Genomic DNA, 15,535 nt, shown 5'->3' with positions numbered 1-15,535 from the left:
TTAATCTTTGTTATCATTCTAATGACATCAGAAGAGCAGGAAATGGATGGGTATAATGATTTTTTGTTTTACTATTAGAGAGTAATTTGCAAAGTATATGGTGTTATTAGAAACATACCAAAATAAAAGGAGTATGTGATATTCATCTGCATACTGTATCAAATATGTTATATGACATGCTACATACTCATGCAATATATATTGTTTGAGTGTAAAATAGAAGCTTCTAATATACCATATGAAGATTAATCCGTTTAGGAATAGCTTATTTAGCTGAAATTAAAAACTTTTTACTAAAAGTAGTGTAGAAAAAAAAAAACTCAAAACTAGCTGAATAGTGCCAAAAAGTGCAATAAAACCCATAAATAATAACAAAAAGAAGCTACAAATTCAAATAAACTGAAGCTTGCATCACATCCCAAACAGGCTTGTTTGAGAATCTCAAAGTGAAACTAAAACTTCATACATTTTTTTTTTCAATACTTGGGTCATGTCACTGCTCACTCATTTATCTTTAACCATTTAGACCCCCTTCTTGTGAGCTCTTCCACTCTGAGATTGGCATATAACAAAATATGAACAATTCAGCATAAGTAATAAACATACTTTCTTTTTAGTTTCTATCTCATCTATATCATAGCATTGGCTTCTTTTAAGAATTGTGAACTGAATCCTAATTTCTTACATTCTGGATTTTAGAAAATCTTGTTCATATCAACATTAAGCAAGTCAAAGTGTATCTTTAACCATGTAGTAGACTAACATAACATAAGCGTCGCGCCTTGTACAGTATAGCATCCCCATTTTGTCTATAGGAGGTAAAGAAGAAGACAACTCATCAATTTAAGATTAAATAACCAATCACTCAAAAATCTTATGCTGAAAAAAAAAAAATCATGCAACAGCTTAATGAGTTGATTTAGCAATCAATATAGTCCAAGTGTATAGCATCACAATTCGCAACATACCCAGTTGGTGCAATCCTTTGGCATAATAGAATGAAAAACTATAGATTAGGCAACTAAGCCAACCAAATTGAGTTGCTTTTCAACGAGTGGCCAGACAGGGGATCAAGAACCTATTGCATTAGCTATCATAATCTTGGGATTGTAGTCACATAATTGAGGAACAGATATAGTGTATAATACTCAATACTATCTCCACTTGTAACAGATATATTATTATTATTTATTTTATATTATTTTTTAAGGCCCTTGTAAGATTTGAAGGAAATAATCTAATGGGGCTTCTTAGCATTGTTATAAAAATCGGACCGGACCGACCGGTTCGACCGGTTCAACTGGGAACCGGGAGCCAGTCCAGTCCGGTTAAAAGCCCCAAAACTAGTCAACAACTGGAAAACCGGTCAAAAACCAGGGTTGAACCGGAAATTAAAAAACAAAATGTTCGATGACCGGTTTGGTTTTTAAAACCATGCTTCTTAGTGGAAAACTGAGACAAGAGAGATAGTGATGAAGGGGGATGTAGATAGGTTCTTTCTTTTAAGAACATCTTAGTCACAAATATTATATGGAGATTGAAGTGGGTGACTAAATGTTGTCAGGGTGTAACAATGAATAGTTGGATGAATATTTATAATTTATGATATGTTCCCATATCTAGCATCAAAACAAGAAAAAGTTTTTCTTAAACTTTGGCTCTATATATATGATATTACCATATACCTTTTGGCACAAGTGGGCATATTAAAATATAGGTGTAAATGTACTTTTAGTCCCTATATTTTGCATCATTTTTCATTTTGGTCCCTACATTTTTATTTCACCACTTTTAGTTCCTAAATCAATTAACGCATTTCATTTTGGTCCTTACCGTTACTCAATTAACAGAAATTGCTGATGTGGTAAACGGAGTCTATTGTTAGCACATTTAATGCTAACGTGACCAATAAAATAATATTTATAATTTATTTATAATTTAAAATAGGCAACTTCAGCATTTGAATTTAAAATTTTAAAAAAATAAATAAATTTTAATTTTGCGATTCTAATTTAAATTAAAAAAAAAAAAACCTTTTTTTCTTTTTAGTTTTAAAGATTAAGGAAAAAAACTTGTAGTAACTATCTCAATTTTTCTCAAATTTTGTTGTCAACCAAACACAACATCATCAATAAACCATTACTCACTTAACAGAAATTGCTGATATAGTAAACGGAGTCTATTGTTAGCACATTAAATGCTAACGTGGCTAATAAAATAATATTTATAATTTAAAATAAGCAACTTCAGCATTTTAATTTAAAATTTAAAAAAATAAATAAAATTTAATTTTGCGATTCTAATTTAAATTTTTTTTTTTTTTAAAAAAAAAAAAAAAAATTTAAATTTTTTTTTTTTTTTTTTTTAAAAAAAACCTTTTTTTTTCTTTTCAGTTTTAAAGATTAAGAAAAAAAACTTGTAGTAACTATCTCAATTTTTCTTAAATTTTGTTGTCAACCAAACACAACATCATCAATAAACATAAAACTCAAACTCATTTTCATTTTCCTATCTCTCTCTCTCTTAGGTCAAACACTCAAACTCCGCTCTCTCCCTCTTTGCTTTCTCTCATTTCTTTTTCTCTTTAAGTTCAGGTTGTAGTTTTTGGGATATGGCTTTGATCTGGGTTTAGAAAAAGAGAGGCTGTGATGTGGTGGTTTGGATTTGGGTAGAGAGAGAGGGGTTGAGGTCGGCAGTGGTTTGGATTTGGGTTTAAAGAGAGAGGGGCTAAGATCGGCGATGAACCCAGCCCTTTCACTCTTCCAAGCGATGTCTTCGGACCTTGTGGTGCCAATGGCAGATCGGACCTTGTGGTGGAAGATCGACCATGGCAAGCAACCTCTCGTTCATTTAGGTTGTGCTTTCTATTCTGTTGCTGTTGGATTTGTAGCAAAATTTTGGGAATATTTTGTTGAGGTTTTGGGTTTGATTTTGTGGGTTATTTGATGAGTTTATAGAGATATTTTTAGAGATTCGTCTATGATTTTTTTCTGGTTTTTTCAATGGGTTTTTTTTGTGGCTTTTCTATAGATTTTTCATGAGTATTTTTGGCTGGAAATTTAAGTGTTTTTTTATGGAGAGGTAGAGACGTGGAGGGGAAATCTTAAGGAATGAGAAAAAAAAAATTTCCATTTTTCAGTGGAGTTATTGGGGATGTTTTTGCTAGTTTTGGTGGTGTTTGGTTGGATGTTTTTGCTGGTAATTTGATGTGAATGGTAATGTGTCTTTTTTAATTATTATTTTATGCCAACGCGGCATTTTTAAATATTATTTTATTGGCCACGTTAGCATTTAATGTGCCAACAGTGAACTCTATTTGCCACATCAGCAATTTCTGTTAAATGAGTAACGGTAAGGACTAAAATGGAACGCGTTAATTGATTTATAGACTAAAAGTTGTGAAATGAAAATGTAATGACCAAAATGAAAAATATGCAAAATGTAGTAATTAAAAGTTCATTTATGCCTAAAATATATTTCTAATATTACATTAGAGTGCAACTTTAACTTCCATTGCCAATAGATTCCTTTTTTTTAATAAATAGTTTGATAGATAGAGGGGGACATGATCTCTAAATATCTTCATTTGAAAAAATAAGAAATAGACACAAAACTCTTGACACATATAGATTCTAGTTAACTCAATTAGTAATTTTTTTTTTTTTAATATTAAAACCTGGAATTTGGATAAAGAGTAATCATCCAAGATAGGCACCATAATATTCAAATCTTATTGCATTTCGTGTGGGTATATATAAATATAATATTAAAAAAAATCAGAATTGAATAATGCTTAACTGGAAAACAAATAAGAGAGCTAGCCAAACATCTGCTAATTCTCAAGTACATAAACCAGAGTAGCTATTCAAAATTCAGGAGTTTGAACAGTATCAATTAGCCCTTTAACCTTCTTCAAACAATTCTGTGACCAATTTCTGATGTCAACTAATCCTCCCAAAATCAAATACATCTCAGAGAGCTTTATCAAACCACAGGATGCTTTAGAAGAGTCAAAGAGGCCCCTATACCTGACACCATGGGATCTTGCCATGCTCTCTGCAAACTATATCCAGAAGGGCCTTCTTTTTACCAAACCTCCAACAGAAAATTCCCAAGAAAACTTCATTAAAACTCTCTTGGACAGGCTTAAACATTCCTCTCTATCACCCTTGTCCATTTCTACCCACTTGCAGGCTGCCTTGTGACACAAAAAAATGAAAACCCACCTTTAAGCTTGATTTTCGTTGACTGCTGCAACAGCCCTGGAGCTAAATTCATCTATGCAGATCTAGACATGACAATATCTTATATCCTTTCTCCGATTGATGTACCATCAATCATTCCATCCTTTTTTGATCTTGACAAGGCGGTCAACTATGATGGTCATACCATGCCTTTGCTTTCCATTCAAGTGACAAAACTAAAAGATGGAATCTTTATAGGCTGTTCCATGAACCACTGAATTGGTGATGGAAACTCTTATTGGCATTTCTTTAGCACTTGGTCTGAGATCTTTTAGGCACAGGGAAATAATATTTCTATCACACGCCCACCAATCCACAAGCGATGGTTTCCTGATGGCGTAAATCCAATCATCAATCTCCCTTTCACACACCAAGATGAGTTCATTTCCAGATTTGAAGCACCAAAACTTAGAGCTAGAATGTTCCACTTCTCATCTGAATCCATGGCAAAACTCAAAGCAAAAGCCAATGCAGAATCCAACACCAACAAAATCTCCTCCTTTCAGTCCTTGTCTGCACTTGTTTGGAGGTGCGATACACGTGTGCGTCGTCTACCATGTGACCAGATAACAAATTGCAATTTGGCCACCAATAACAGGTTAAGAATGGAGCCATCCTTGTCTAATGATTACTTTGGGAACTCGCTTCACGCATTGAGAGAAGTAACCACAGCTGGTGAATTGCTTGAACATAATCTTGGGTAGGTAGCATGGAAGTTACGCGAGGCTGTGACTAACCACACTGACCAGGTTGTGCGTGACTGGGTTGATACCTGGCTGCAGTCTCCTATTGTTTATCAACTTACTAAGCCTTTTAATAAAAACAATGTAATGATGGGTAGTTCACCCAGGTTCAACATGTATGGGAATGAATTTGGAATGGGGAAAGCAGTGGCATTTCGCAGTGGGTATGCAGACAAGTTTGATGGGAATGTGTCATCATACCCGGGTTATGAAGGAGGAGGAAGCATTGATTTGGAGGTGTGCCTTCTGCCGGATTCAATGAGTGCTCTTGAGTTTGATGAGGAGTTCATGGATGCTGTCTCTTTGCCCCACCAGTTGCACTAGTTTCTAAGAGCATCCACATCCGGATCTTATATCTCATCTTATTTTACCATCCTAAAAAGCTACTTTACCCATTATACCATATATTTTACAGTACACCCAACATCCTAAAACTCTATTTTCCTCTTCTACTCATTAAAATAATATATCTAAGTAATAAAATATATTTTTTCTTTTTTTCTTTTTTCTTAATTTTCTCCCCCACACACGTCCCTTCCAGAATACTCCATTCCTTTACTTTTCACCTTCTTCTAGCCTCCTCCTCCAATCCATCATCCATATCAACCCAACTTCTCCACACAACTCCTCCATCATCCATATCAACCCAGATCGGCGAAACAGAAAAGAAAAAAAAAAGAAAAAAAAACCATCACTCCTATCACAACGTCGCAGCCACCACAAAGCCAAATACATATACCAACAAACACCCCCCCCCCAAATTTTTGTTTGTTTTTTTTTTTTTGTTTTTTTCAAACCCATTAACACCCACGCCAATCACAACGCCACAGCCACCACAACGCCACAGCCACCACAGCTCCACTGATCTTCGCCATGCCACAGCCACCACAACGCCGATCACATATACCAGCAAACCCAAGAAAAAAAAAACAAAACAAAACAAAAAACCATTAACAACCACATCCACCAAAATGCCATAGCCACCACAGCTCCACCGATCTTGCCACCCACCGATCTCCGCCATGTGATAGCCATCACAACGCCGATCACATATACCAGCAAACCCAAGAAAAAAAAAAACCACCAACACCCACGCCGATCACAGCCACCACAGCTCCACCAATCTCGCCACCCACCGATCTCCACCACGGGGTCTTGGGTCTGAAGAGAGCAGAGGAGAAAGAAAGAAAGAAAGAAGAGAGAGAAAAGAAAGAGAAATAATGAGAGAGGAGAGAGAAATTACCGGTTAAAATGAGAGAGGAGAGAGAAATAAGAGTATTAAAAAAGTTTTTTTTTTTTTTTATGCAATTCAGCTACAGTACCATCTTACATTTGAGATGGTACTGTAGCAATATCTCAAAATAAATTTGGCCTTTAGCATTTGGCCTTCCCATTGTTGAGCAGTTTTGGGGCTTAAATGCCAAATGTTCCTAATGTTTGGCATATACAAGCCCTACTGCAGATGCTCTAAAGGACTACCCTGCAGAAGACCAAGCCAAATCTGTCATTTGTGGGGAAAGAAAGCAATAGATATTTTTAAGTGTCTAAGCATTGCAGTTAACCTGTGCTTTGATTCTAATGGCATCAAAATGCAAGAATATATTGGTAAAATCAGCAATTAATCTACAAAGTATATGATGTTATTAGAAAGATACGTAAATAAAAAGAGTACTTGATATTCATCTACAGATTTTATCATATTACATGTTACACAATCATGCGATATGTGCTGTTTTGAGTTTAAAATAGCAGTTATATATTGAAGATTAGTGCGAGTTTGGCATTGCTATTAGGAGGTAGAGCTTTAGTAGCAAAATTTTTGCAATGTAAATCTTTTAACTCAAAAGTTCTTTAGCGTTTTGTATATTTACCAAATTACAGTGAAAAGAGCTTTAAAATTATTGATTTATAAAACATGAACAATGGATTATGCATGTCATCTCTTTGTCCCACTAGCTGCAGTAGTTTCCAAAGCTCCACCCTGCAGATGACCAAACCAAATCTTACTCTTGTGAGGAAGGAAATAAAGATGTATTTGTCAGTGTCTAAATGTTGCAATTAATCTATGTTATGATTCTAATGACATCAGAAGTTGAGTGATAACTAGAGCGTAACAATAATAAATGATACGTTTTAACTTTTATATATATAATATATATTGATATAGATATAGATGAGGAGTATCACATCACTTTACTTATCATATACTATATCCAATTGTATTGGAGCAAGCAAAATGGATAGCCTCACCTTTTAACGTGTACAAGGTAAATTTTGATAGTGGTACGCAAAGGGTGTGCTCAGGTGGGTGGACTGGGGGTGGTTATTAGAGATCACCATGGAGATGTAGCTACTGCATTGTTGCTGTGAGGATGGCATTGTCTTTTGGTAAAGACTAGCTGATATCCCGCGCGATGCGTGGTGCAATTTGATAAATTTTGTAAGAAATTATTTTTGACCCATTGATTTCATGAATACTATTATTGTTAGTCATATTTAATCTATGAGGTTTTCTACTAAAAACAAATTCAAACTAAATACATTGGGGGGGAAATTCCTATAATTCAGCAACCAAGAAATGTCACCAGATCATAGTGAAATTGTCACCTACAAACATGTTGGTTCTTAGGTGTATTTCTTGTATTATTTATGTTTTATATATCAATTGGCTACAAAAACTTCTAGAATTTCATGATACAACAATAGAAAATATTAATGCCATAATGATGCAATAATATCACAATTTAACCTTCAAATTTTAATTGAACTAAAAGTAGCAAAAAATAGATCCTTACCAAGTATACGCATCATACAGAAAACCAAAAATATAAATTGGCACATAATATGAAAAGATAAGCCTAAATAAATTACAATGTCACATAAGTAAAACCGTATACATAAAATCTAAACAAAATATTTAAGACGAACGTAATATTTTGAAAATTAACATACCACTCAGAAAGAAAAACAAAGATATTGTAAAAGTTTAATTTTTAAGTCCAATGGAAAAGGGGATTTATATTGGACAAATATGGAGACAAATAATATTTGCCCAATTCATTGAATTTGTACCTTGCAATTCTACGTTGAAGTTAGTCTTATGCAGAAAATTGAAAAGTTTTTTTGATTCCTACATTTCCTATGACTTTTTAGATCCATCCATATCAATTCAAAGTATGTAAAATTATAAATGTATACAAATTCTTTGAATTTTATTCCTACATTTCTCATGACTTTTTAAATCCACTCGTATCAATACAAAGCATGTAAAGTTATAAATGTCTACAAATTTTTTGAATTTTATTAATACATTGAAATAGATGCATTTGCTATTACTTAATAGTTTGAAATAAATGTTAATTTAGATGAGGTGGAAGCCTAAATGAGAAGGATGTCGTACAATGTGCCACTTTGCAAAATCTCATGCTTTCCCACATGAGGTCTCTACTTATATATATATATATATATATTGATTGATTGATTGATGTGGAACAAATAATATTTGTCCAATTCATTGAATTTGACTCTTGCAATTCTATATTGAAATTAGTCTTATGCAGAAAATTGAAAAGCTTTTTTGATTCCTAACTTTCCCATGACTTTTTAGATCCATCCATTTAAATTTAAAGCATGTAAAGTTATAAATGTATACAATTCTTTGAATTTTATTTCTACATTTCTCATGACTTTTTAAATCCATCCTTATCAATTCAAAGCATATAAAGTTAAAAATGTATACAGATTTTTTGAATTTTATTAATACATTTGAATAAATGCATTTGTCATTATTTAATAGTTTGACAAAAATGCTAAATTTAGATGAGGTGGAAGCCTAAATGAGAATGATGTCATACAATGTGCCACTTGGCAGAACTTCATGCTTTCCCATATGAGGTCTCTACTTTTATATATATATAGATGTGAAACAAATAATATTTGTCAAATTCATTGAATTCGCCTCTTGAAATTCTGCATTGAAGTTAGTTTTATGCAGAAAATTGAAAAGTTTTTTTGATTCCTACCTTTCCCATAACTTTTTAGATCCATCCGTTTCAATTCAAAACATGTAAAGTTATAAATGTACACAAATTCTTTTAATTTTATTAATACATTTGAATAAATACATTTGCCATTACATAATAATGTGACATAAATGCTAAATTTAGATGAGGTGGAAGCCTAAATAAGAAGAATGTCATACAACGTCCCACTTGGCAGAACCTTATACTTTCCACATGAGGTCTCTACTTATATATATATATATATATATTGATTGATGTGGAACAAATAGTATTTGTCCAATTCATTGAATTCGACTTTTGCAATTCTGCATTGAAGTTAGTCTTATGTAGAAAATTGAAAAGTTTTTTTGAGTTCTACCTTTCCCATGACTTAAGATCCATCCATTTCAATTCAAAGCATGTAAAGTTATAAATGTATACAAATTCTTTGAATTTTATTCCTACATTTCCCATAACTTTTTAAATCCATTCTTATCAATTCAAAACATGTAAAATTATAAATGTATACAAATTTTTTGAATTTTATTAATACATTTGAATAAATGCATTTGCCATTACATAATAGTTTAACATAAATGCTAAATTTAGATAAGGTGGAAGCCTAAATGAGAAGAATGTTATACAATGTACCACTTGACAGAATCTTATACTTTCCCACATGAGGTCTCTACTTTTATATATATATATATATATATATTGATTGATGTGGAACAAATAATATTTGTCTAATTCATTCGACTTTTGCAATTCTGCATTGAAGTTAGTCTTATGCAGAAAATTGAAAAGTATTTTTGAGTCCTACATTTCCCATGATTTTTTAGATCTATCCGTTTCAATTCAAAGCATGTAAAGTTATAAATTTACACAAATTCTTTGAATTTTATTTTTACATTTCTCATGACTTTTTAAATTCATCCTTATCTATTCAAAGCATGTAAGTTAAAAATGTATACAAATTCTTTGAATTTTATTAATACATTTCAATAAATGCATTTGCCATTACATAATAGTTTGACATAAATGCTAAATTTAGATGAGGTGGAAGCTTAAATGAGAAGGATGTCATACAATGTGCCACTTGGTAGAACTTCATACTTTCCCACATAAGGTCTCTACTTTTATATATATATATATATATATATTGATTGATGTAGAACAAATAATATTTGTCCAATTTATTGAATTCGACTTTTGCAATTCTGCATTGAAGTTAGTCTTATGCAGAAAATTGAAAAGTTTTTTTTTTATTCGTACCTTTCCCATGACTTTTAAAATCCATCTGTTTCAATTCAAAGTATGTAAAGTTATAAATGTATACAAATTCTTTGAATTTTATTCCTACATTTCTCATAACTTTTTAAATCCATCCTTATCAATTTAAAGCATGTAAAGTTATAAATGTATACAAATTCTTTGAATGTTATTAATATTTTTGAATAAATGCATTTGCCATTACATAATAGTTTGACATAAATACTAAATTTAGATGAGGTAGAAGCCTAAAATGAGAATGATGTCATACAATGTGCCACTTAGCAGAACTTCATACTTTTTCACATAAGGTCTCTACTTTTATATATATATATATATATATTGATTTGGTTCTTTAGCACATAATCTTGGAATGTGATCCTTGTTAATTGTTGTAGGAGGAATCTCCTCCCTGCATAGTCAAGCAATTTTTCTGCAACTTTGTTATTTCCACATTCCTTAATAATCTCAAGATTCCCAACCCAAAATAAACTATAGGAAAAGACTGAAAAACACATCTCGTTTGAGTAAACATTCTTGGTCAGTTGAGCCAATCTCCTTCCGTTTGCGAGGTTACCTTTTTTTTTTCATCCAACGGTTAATAGAAACTTATTGACACACCTTTTTTTTTTTAGAATTGACACAGTTTTGTTTTTTTTTTTTTTTTTATAAAGAGTTTTAACACCAGTCAATTTTTATATAGGCGGGAATTGAATTCCAAATCTCTTATTCAACCATCAAAAATTTTACCAATTGAACTAACTGAAACCCACAAAATGAGTATAAAGAATAAAATAAACATTTGAATATATTAAAGACTAGGACAATTGTTAAGAGTAAAATAGAGGTAATTAAACTCTTTTTCCCCGAAATTTGAGATGTTTTACTTGATGATTTAAGAAGGCAATTTGGACTAATCGAGAAGGGCCTCGATAATTTTAAAATTACTTTGTTTCTTAGTCAATAAGTTCATGACACCTCATTTGACTAATGCTTTAATATAACTAGTAAGTTGCCCGTGCGATGCACGGATAATTTTGTAATATTTTATGTAAGATGGTTTTGGATAATATTGTGTATATATATATTATAAAGAAAAAGTAAACTAAATTAGAGTAAAGAAACATATACATTTTAAGGTATTAAAAATTAGTTTAATAGCTTCATTGCATATTTGTACCCTTCTTAAGGTACGATTTTTTATTTATTTATTTATTTTTAAATCATGAAACCAAAAATAAATGCAAAAGAGTAACGGGACCATGAAAATTAACAAATTTGTGTTGTGTTCACATATTTCATACCATGAAATGAAAGTTTGTCCAACTCTCTGATCGTCTTCCCCTTATTGATAGTGCGACATTATGACATGGTTTGGACAAATGTGTATGCATGTGTCTTATAGATGATTTAAAATTGAACCATGGTAGAATATGGCTTTACATTGTGCACCAAATACTCTCTCTACTTATATACCCAAAACAAACACTATCTAACCAAATTACCCACCCCTAATTTTAAAAAGAAAAAGGAAAAAAAAAAAAAAAAAACCCGTAGGGGTTTCAGTGTCTTGATGGTGTTGGGTAGCCTGTATAACAAAGGAGGTGACCCTTAGCAACATAGTAGCATAAGTATTGTGAAAATTTATATGTTACAGATTATAGATACCAAAGTCAATATGAAGGATGGTTTACAACTTATTTACAGAACACAGACATGGCAGTAGGTACAGGCATATAACAGAGTAAAGGTGCAACCATATGATGCCACTTTTTTTTTTTTTTTTTGGAGAATCCATATGATGCCACTTTAATTGTGCATTCACCAAATGAAGGTAGTTCTAAGAATGTTGATTTTTTGTGTTGTATGCTTGTATGCAGTAGAGGTGGGTTCAATGAGTTGAAAGCAAAGCTAAGCCAATCAAAATTAAGGTCGAAGTTGAAAAGAGAAATTAACAAAACAAAAAAAAAAGGTAAAAATTTGAGTTATAGTTATTATAGAATAACTGCTAAAGCTTATAAAAGTAGAGAATGGTAGACTGCTTGTCAGTGCAGCGATATCCTCATGAAGAATATACCAACCTCTTTACATTTAAAAGCGGAGGTTCATCTGGATACTTCTCTGTGTGTGAGAAAATCAAAGCTAGCTCAACTGCATCCGCGTTTTATATAAAAATCCACAACAATTTTGTTTTCTTCAGGGCCTTATCTGGTCAGTTATTACTATTAGTCCTTAATTATTATTTTTTTCTTTTTTTTAAAATACTAAAATGGTGGGTGTGCTAAAAGACATGAAGAATAGAGAAAAGTGTCGTGTAAGTTTAGTAAATTAATGAGACATTAATAAGCTAACAGTAAAATAAGTTAATATGAACTTTTGGATAACAAAAAAAAAAAAAAGTTAACAAAAGAGGTAAAAAAAAAAATGTTAAATGCAAAATTAGAGCGTTACTTGGCAAGACTTCATGCACTCATACATGAGATCTCTGCTTTATATATATATATATATATATTGATGATTATTCCTTTATAACTCCTAATCACTAATCAGCATGAGTCTAAAAAAACTTTGTGATAGGACTTTATCAAACATACAAAATAAGCATATATTTTTTATCTTTAAAAAAAAAAAAAAAAGGATATTGCTATTGTGTTCATCCTTATAAGAATTTAAGCACAGATTAAATTTTCATTATTTTTGACAATTTTTCTTTGATTCCTTTATAATTTATATATTGTGTTGGTTTAAATGAATTTTTTCTCAAGCTTTCAAAGAATGAACTTTAGATAAGATGTTCAACTTTTATACGCCAAGCATTGACTGTAAATCTTGTTCGTGGAACAAATCAAGATAAGAAATTAAGAATATGGTCCATTTTGGTTGGCTTGATTTGTCTAGACATCAATTTTCTCTCTTGCCAAAAGTCCGACTTTTAGGCGGAAGTTTCCTTGGTTATTACTTGTATACAAAATTCCAAGATCATTAAATTGGAATAGGTCCCTTATTGACCTAACCAATTGGAATAGTATGAAATTTCTTCCCATCCACACTAAACGTTGTGTACACTCCAAATTTTTTCTGCATCTCATAATGATATGTTGTGGAAAGGTGTCATCCAAGTCCAACATGATTGAGAGTTATAGTTGAGACTATAACCCAAAGCTTTACTATTCAATACTTTGCGAGAAAAACTAAACACTCATTTGATGTAATAGGAGACTATGGAATTCGACATTGTATACACTGGGATTTATTCTTGATGTTGTGAAATTGCTGTAGGTACTAAAAACTATAGGCTGATTAGTTGGCAAGTCATGTTCTTTAAGCGTGAAAAGTCTACGATGGAAAACTTTTATGTTCCTACAATAAATGTTTTGGAGAGAAAATTGTTAGCCCCTCATCCCATTGGGACCCCCTATTTATACAAAGGAAAAAGGGTCCAATATTCCTGAGTATAACTTAGTTACATGGAATTTTTGTGCAATTGTGCCTACATTTCTTTTAAAAATTTAATTATAATTTTAAACTCTAATTTGGTGATTTTTATATGATTTTTGTGGTTTAATATTTGATTTAGTAAAGACATATTAGCCAAAAGAAACGAAGGTAGAGCTATTAAAGAAATCTATACTTTCAGATTAGCAATTACCGATGGCCAATGCTGCATTGTCATTTGTGGTTGTGGAATGAATAAGCGGTATGTTGTTTGGGCGAGTAATTAAGGCCAAGCAATTAACCATATTAAAAGGGATTAGCAACTTTTTTCTTTCTCCTTTGCCATTTATGGTATGTATATGCCTTTTTCACATATGCTCAAGTGAATTACCCATTAGGATTTCCCTTAATTATGATAAACATATTAATTTTTTTTTTAAGGAAGTTCTATATTTATTGAATGAGAATATATATATATATATATATGTCGAGGGCCATGTAGCTGAATTGGCACCTCCCATACACAAAGTGTCTAGGGTTTAAGGGAGAAAATGTTCAAATTGTGGGAGTCAAGGAGAAAAGGTTTAAGTTGTGGGTTAGCATAGATACTGTAATTATTTCTAAATAATAAAATATATAATATATATATATTGTTTTCCTTGAGCTAAAGCAGTTGCGATGGATGTGTGGAGTGGATGGTTTTTTTTTTTTTTTTAGTCCTTGAGTATTTTGGGTTGTTTCAAATGAGTAATGGCTCCTCTTAGGCTCCTAAAATTTTGGTTTGTTGATTTTGCTATCTATAACTCGATTCTTCTTTACCTAATAAAGTTTGGAATTTTTTTGTAAGTATATTTTTTCTTCAAGAAAATGAATAGAAATCTACCTTCATGTTCATGCTCATGTTAATGTTCATATTTGTAAACCTAAATCATATTTAAGCCCTTAATTTTAAAAAGAAAAAGGGAAAAAAAAAAAAAAAAACACCGTAGGGGTTTCGGTGTCTTGATGGTAGTAGGTGGCCTGTATAACAAAGGTGGTGACCCCTTAGATTCCTCTTTCTCTCTCTTTCAAATGTTTTGTCAGTCTTAGATTTTTTTATTTTGGTAATGTATAGTGAAACAGTGCATTTTATATAACAATCCACAACATTTTGTGTCTCTCTATCTTTCTTCAAGGCCTTATCTGGTTAGTTATTATTATTAGTCCTTATATTATTATTTTTGTTTTTTTAAATACTAAAATGGTGGGTGTACTAAAAGACATGAAGAATAGAGAAAGGTGTGGTGTAAGTTTAGTAAATTAATGAGACATTAATAAGCTAACAGTAAAATAAGTTAATATGAACTTTTGGATAATAGTAAAAATACTTAATGAAAGAGGTAAAAAAAAAAAAAAATGCACAAAGCAAAATTAGAATGCCACTTGGCAAGACCTCATGCACTCCCGCATATGGTCTCTGCTTTTATATATATATTGATTATAATTTTTTTTTTTTGAGCCAATTATATTCGATTATATACATTATACAATATATATCAGCACCGGGGGGAAATACTAGCTGTAGCTTGTAATATTAGCCCATATGGCTTCACATCTCAATGCTATTATATTAGCCAATATGGCTCTTCCTTAATAATATTGCAGGTTTAATATATATATATAGAGAGAGAGAGAGAGAGAGAGATAATAATATTGCAGGTTTAATATATAATATATAGAGAGAAGAGAAGAGAGAGAGAGAGAGAGAGAGAGAGTACAAACTTGACCACCGACACCAATTCATTACAGTTTTTTTTTTTTTTGGATAGATATGGATAAGATAAACAAATGGGAAGATGGA

At 31.6% G+C, this 15,535-nt stretch overlaps 1 pseudogene; it reads left to right on the top strand.

Annotated features, from left to right (window-relative positions):
- The first annotated feature begins 3,838 nt into the window (after positions 1-3,838).
- LOC112040550 (uncharacterized acetyltransferase At3g50280-like) lies at positions 3,839-5,540 on the top strand (annotated as a pseudogene).
- The last annotated feature ends 9,995 nt before the right edge of the window (positions 5,541-15,535 follow it).

This window comes from Quercus suber, unplaced genomic scaffold (assembly GCF_002906115.3).
Source record: "Quercus suber isolate HL8 unplaced genomic scaffold, Cork oak 2.0 scaffold_3B, whole genome shotgun sequence".
NCBI classification, from domain to species: Eukaryota; Viridiplantae; Streptophyta; class Magnoliopsida; order Fagales; family Fagaceae; genus Quercus; species Quercus suber.
The sequence above is the reverse complement of the archived record's forward strand: the minus strand, read 5'-3'. Positions and strand labels throughout refer to the sequence as shown.